This window comes from Cottoperca gobio, chromosome 17 (assembly GCF_900634415.1).
Source record: "Cottoperca gobio chromosome 17, fCotGob3.1, whole genome shotgun sequence".
Lineage (NCBI taxonomy): Eukaryota > Metazoa > Chordata > Actinopteri > Perciformes > Bovichtidae > Cottoperca > Cottoperca gobio.
This window is the reverse complement of record NC_041371.1, coordinates 2,891,867-2,898,107: the sequence shown is the minus strand read 5'-3', so window position 1 is coordinate 2,898,107 and position 6,241 is coordinate 2,891,867. Positions and strand designations below refer to the sequence as shown.

At 36.7% G+C, this 6,241-nt stretch overlaps 1 pseudogene; it reads right to left on the bottom strand.

The window, feature by feature from the left end:
* Positions 1-611: 611 nt before the first annotated feature.
* Positions 612-6,040, bottom strand: LOC115022780 (immunoglobulin lambda-1 light chain-like; annotated as a pseudogene).
* Positions 6,041-6,241: the final 201 nt, after the last annotated feature.

The following is a 6,241-nucleotide window of genomic DNA, read 5'->3' as shown; positions in this document are numbered from 1 at the left end:
GTTGTAGCTTCAGAGCAGCTGCTGTTTGTTCATGTGTGGAAACAACAGTGTCATCAGCGTAGAGCTTTACATCCACACTGACACAGTTATAAAAGGGGGTCAGCACTGAACCTGGTGAAACAGACACACACACCGACTGTATATAATATCTGTGTGGATATATTTACTTATCTTGTCCTTGTTTAGCTGAATGTTTATATAGTAATAATAAGTATATTCAGAGCTACTTACAACCACACACAGATTACTTGTAGGCGTCACCATATATGGCCAACGAAGTGGATTCTGTTTCTCATTATTTGCTTTGAAGCCAAACTGAAATCCATAATACAGACACACAAACACTGTGATTTTTAGCTTTATTGAGCATTTGACAAACCTGCCGCACAGTAAGAATATGAAAGATACTAAACACAATAAAACATCTACCAGCTAACGATTCATCTTTCTATAAGTCTACAAGTCACAAGTAAAGGTGGAAATAAACACATAAACACAGAATGTATACGTAGTAAACTGCAAATATATATGTGTATATGTACTTATAGTTTTAGGATGACGGTAACCTGCATAACAAGATACATTTTACAAACCAACCACAACACGTCATAACTGATATTAGAGAATACTGATCACAGAGAGAAAAGAGATTGATGGGATGTGATGGAGAGAAAAGGCGATCAGAAAACAGTCAGTCAGCATGTGAGCAGTTGGTGGACGCTCCCTTGTTCCTGAGGATCATCAGCAGAGAGAGTCCACAGCAGTACACCAGACTCTTCACTATCAGCACTGTGTACAGCAGGCAGAGCAGCCTCACCCTGCACTGAGACTGGAAGGACACTGACACACACACAACACACAGACACACAAACAACACACACACACACACACACACACACACACACACACACACACACACACACACACACACACATACACACACAGATTTTATCAGTGTAATGTTTCCCGACGGGACGACCAGCTTCACATGGAGACAGGGGTCGTCTACAGTTTCAGTGAAAGCTCAAAGGTCCTTATTAAATACAACAAGTCAGCGCCCCACCAAGCTTTGCAACAAGCCAGTCGCCACAATTTATTTTTAGCATTTTACGTTTGTGCAAAACACGGATACGTTGAAGGCGAACGTCTGTGAAGCAAAATCACGTTTCATAAATACGTTTCATATCAGCCTCGTCTCACGCTTGTCGAAACGTCGACATTCAACGTATCCGTGTTTTGCACAAACGTACAATGTGGACATTTCTTCCAGCCGACTGGGTTGCTTCCTGGGTCTGTAGACAGGACAGTGACTCTCAAGGTGGACGTTGAAAATGAAAGCTGCACTGAGAAAGGAAACATTGGCATTGAAGGAGAGGCAGCAGGTGATCTTACAGTCAGCTTGCTGCAGTGCTGGCAGGTCTGCTGGCTCTCTCTCTGGAGGACAGGAGGCTGCTGGAGCTGGAACCTCTGAAACAGAAAAGCAGTGAAATGTTTGGAGTGAGATGTCTGTCCTCTGCTCCTCTGCTCTCTTTGACAGCGTCTCCACATGAAGCTGAATCCCTGCTGAACACAGTCCACCAAGCCTTCATCACCTTGTTCTGCTTGGGCCTCCACTGTGCCCCCTCGTGCCGGACGTAGCAACGGTATTTATATGTGCTGTTCTCTTGCTGGTGGATCAGCAGGATGCCAGGCGGTGCGTCCCGACTCTCTGAGCTCCAGCTGCTCTCCCTCAGCAGGGGGCAGCTCCTCCAGAGGACCGTCCTCCTTTTCGTCTTCTCCAGGAGAACTGGACCAGAGGAGGGAACATGGCTGAGGCCAGACACAGCAGGGAGCTCTTCCCCTCCAGGTGGGCTCTGGATGCTGCTGGGTACACGCTCACCACGGGCTTCACTACCTGCTCATCTGAAGTTTGACACACATTCACACAGTCAACAGCAGCTTCCAGCACTGCACTGCATTCAGTGTGATCCTGGAAACTACATGGACTGTGATCACTAAAGTCCTCATCAATACAGCACAAAGTTCAGTCCATACACTGTGTTCACCTGCTGATCAGACACACTGAGCGTCATCACGGGTCTACTACAACAGCTGCTTCTACAACTCTTTACTTTAGTACAAAGTTCATTCACTACAATGTCCCATTCATTATTATTATTAATATAATGTATATAAGATAATGATGATCATGATAAGTATCTTCATACAGTGGAAAACTTGTTTAATATTAAAGTTAATAAACATTATTATAAATTACATATTTACCTTCACATAAAATAAAATGTACGATTTAATGATTACAATATAAATATAACATATTATTTATTTATCAACATATTATTAAGTTTAACCACTAAAACAACAAATCAATATATTAATCATTTCATAACTTGTTTGATAAGAATTTAACTTTTACGCACAATTACAAAGATATGTTTGGAAATAATATCAAATGTGACTTCCATGTAAAATAATATAAAAAGTTACGACTTTATTTATCACTGACGGGAACTTCACATATAATTTAATACAAAGTGATATAATATAATATATAATGATACTTACATAGAATGGATATTATATTCTATATTCTATATATATATAATATATTTATAATAAATACATATTTATATTCTGATTAATACAATAGTTATTCAATGGTTACAACATTTACAACATATTATATATTTAACATATATTACATATATAACATATATACTTAATGCTAACCATTAAAAACACTAATAAATAATTAATAATTGCAAAACTTTTTTTAATAACAATATTTCACTTTTATACACAACTACAAAAAATGTTGAGAAATATCAAATCAAAAATGAATTTAGACTGCTATTGATCCCTGAGAGGAAATGAACATATAATATCAAACTAAATATTATAATATAATTAAATGTGATGCATAATATTTACCACAAAACATATTTACTGTTGTATATGTCTGGTATATGTATTTTAAATTAGATTAAGGGTCATTTACTATTTATATTTATATTTATATTATCTGTTTGGGACATTATATATCACCCTATATCATATAGAAGTATAGAAATTAGTTCTCATAAATATATATAGTTATTGTAATATGAAATTGTTTCCCTGTATTAGAGTTCATATAAATATAATATTAAGTTAAATATTTACCTTCACATAAAATACAGATTATATTCATAAGGTTACTTTAATAATTATTCATTATTAATATGTAAAACATGTTATATTTACCATCATATACTTTACTCAAACAGGGACCACAGAAATTAAATGTCAATAATGTCATTACTTTTAACTTCTATAAACAATTACAATGAGATGTGAATATTTAAAATGTGAAAAAAACTCCAAACAATATAATAGAAGATAGAAAATAAGAGAAGATAGAGAATAATAGAAGAGAAGAAGAAAGAGATAAGAAGATAGAATACAAAATATAATATAAATAATATAAGATAATATAATATAAAATAAAATAATATAATATAATACAATAAATATAATTTAATATAATATAATATAATTTAATGAATGATTATAATTAAAATGTATTTGTATCTGATACATAATATTTACCACCACATACTTTCCAAAAATATATTTATTGTTATATTTAAATAATCTTTTACACAATATTTATATCTATACTTAAAGTTTGTTAAGATATAAATAAGAGTGTGTGCCATTTTATATAATCTTATATCATATTTAAATTAGTAAGCATGATTTCTATTTATTGTAATATCATGTTCAGTATCTGTAAAAGTTATAAAGTTAATTTAACCATTAATTAAAAATAAAAGTTATTATTTAATACATTTTTTAAAGTTACATACATTGTTTTAAAAACAGATTTTCCATCTATTAGATTAAGTTTACTAACATATTGTATCTTGTAGATACAGAAACAAGCTATACTGTGTATTTAAAACATTACAAATATCACACTTTTTCTATATAAATGAGTTTAATCTGCAGAATAAAGAATAACTTGAGTTCAGTGAGATTTAAACATATTTGCAGGAAGTTTGAACCTTTTTTATGTAACAACAGCTGCACGGCTGCAAGAATTCTACTAATGATAAAAAGTAACATGTGAAGCCTGAAGCAGCACAAACTCATCCAAACACATGTTCAACGTGTTAAATAAAGTGAAGGAAGATGAAAGTTTATTCTTACCTGTTACATACAGTTTAGTTCCAGAGCCAAAGATCCTCCTCACCCCCCCGTCAACACAGTGAAACAGAGTGATACAAAAACCTGTCTGCTGTTGAACGTGTCAGCTGAGGTGAACGAGTCCAAATGATTCACCAGGATCATGTTTCAGCTCATGTGTTTCTCTAATGTTCATATTAACACGTCTCTTCTGTTATTGTCCTTTTAGACACAGAGCGTCTGCGTGGAGCGTTGCTTCACACGTTCCTGCTCCTCAGAGGATAAATCCTGCTGACTTTGGGAAGTTTCTATCTGGCTCCATCATCAGCTCACATCTTTAAATTGTCCATTTGATTTAGGACGTGTGTGTGAAATGACAGGACGCTTGTCCACATGGTGTGTGTGGTAGTTTGTATTAGAAGCAGAAAGAGTTCCTGTGAGAGTGTTTGGATGTTTTAAAGGGTTGGACTTTGATTTCATTACACTTTGTTTTAAACACTTCAAACATCTCGTGCATCAATATTGTGTCACATTCGGCCATGAGACATTTCTCTGTTGATCAGCAGCTGGACATAAACATTAGGATTCATCCTCTGGGGACCATGAACATCCACTGGACATGTGATAGAAGTCAGGCAGGTATCTTGTTCTGGATCTCAGTGTTGGTTGGATGGAAAGACTGAGCCAAAGGTCCCACTGCTCACAGAGAAACTTCATTCAATCCAAATACGTTTAGCAAATCTGTGTTGAGGGGGAACTGTCCTAAAACCTGGAGTCCACTTTATTATTGACTGAAGGGAAATGATCTGCTGACATGTGATGTTAGAAATGTGTCTGCAAAGCTTTTATTGTGAAGGACACAGGAAGTGTTTGCATGAAGAGCAGATCAGCCTTGTGAGGAGGAACGGACTTTATTCCTGCAGCAGGTCGAAGAAGACGATTTTTAATCTTCATCAAAATGTTTTTGTTTGTCATTTTTATCATTTTAATCAGGCACTGCTTTTAAAAAGGTCTTTGTTTGTTGTTTATTTGTGTTATTAATGTAGATGTTATGGTTATTGTTGTCTCTCTGTTTGATCTTTGACCTCTGTGTTTGTCCTCACTGTGTGGAACAACAATAAACCTGCTGGAATATCTGACAGAAACATAAAGAACATATCAAATCAATCCTCAGTTCAGTGTTTGTGGCTGAGATGGAGACATGTGAACCTGGGCTGTGGTTCACGGCTCTCTTCCTGTCAACCACACTGTTTGACATCTGTTCATCTGGAGGTTTTTGTACGGGCTGCAGGGATAATGTCTCACTGTGGGGGCCATCCTTCCACAGAGCAGTAGTAGGTGGCTGAATGAGTGAGTTTAACTTTCTGGATCTTCAACTCAAAGACGTTCTGTTTCTTCACAGCTGAGAAATCATCTTTCTGAGGATGATTGTAACGTGAGTTAACTTCACCAGTAGACTTAATAATTCTCAGAATCACTGTGAATGTTTCTGTGTCTCTCTTCTGGTACCAGTCTACATAAGGCCGATCACACAGCTCAGAGTCTCGACAGCTGAATGAAACTTCTCCACCAACTCTCCTGGTCAATGTTAAATCATCCTGAATCAGATCTGCTGCCATGGCAACCAGCGCTGTATAAAAACCAGACAGGTAGATGAAGGTGAGCGTGACGGTGTTTGTTAAAGGTTGAGTTTGCCGGCTCCTGATTGGCTGGAAACACTCACCTGAACACAGACAGCACAGAGCAGCAGCTGGGAGGAAAAGCATTTTGTGCCGCGGTGTCTCCTGGTGAACCTGCGGAGAAGCTGAGGCCAAACAAGGACGAGCTGTGAGATGAGACGACGTGTTTGTGACGGCTGCTCACACCTCCCATCAGCCCCTGCTGCACACAAGCTGCTGTCTGACAACACCCTTTTACACAGCACACATTTTCACTTCCTACTAAAGTAACGACGGCCGGATGTGAAAGAAGTCACATGTTGTTCTGAAGTAAAAGCATTGATTCCAGAGTGTCTAAATATTCTGTTACAAGTAAAAGGTCATGTTCTGATCAATAAAGTTTATCTTGATTCATA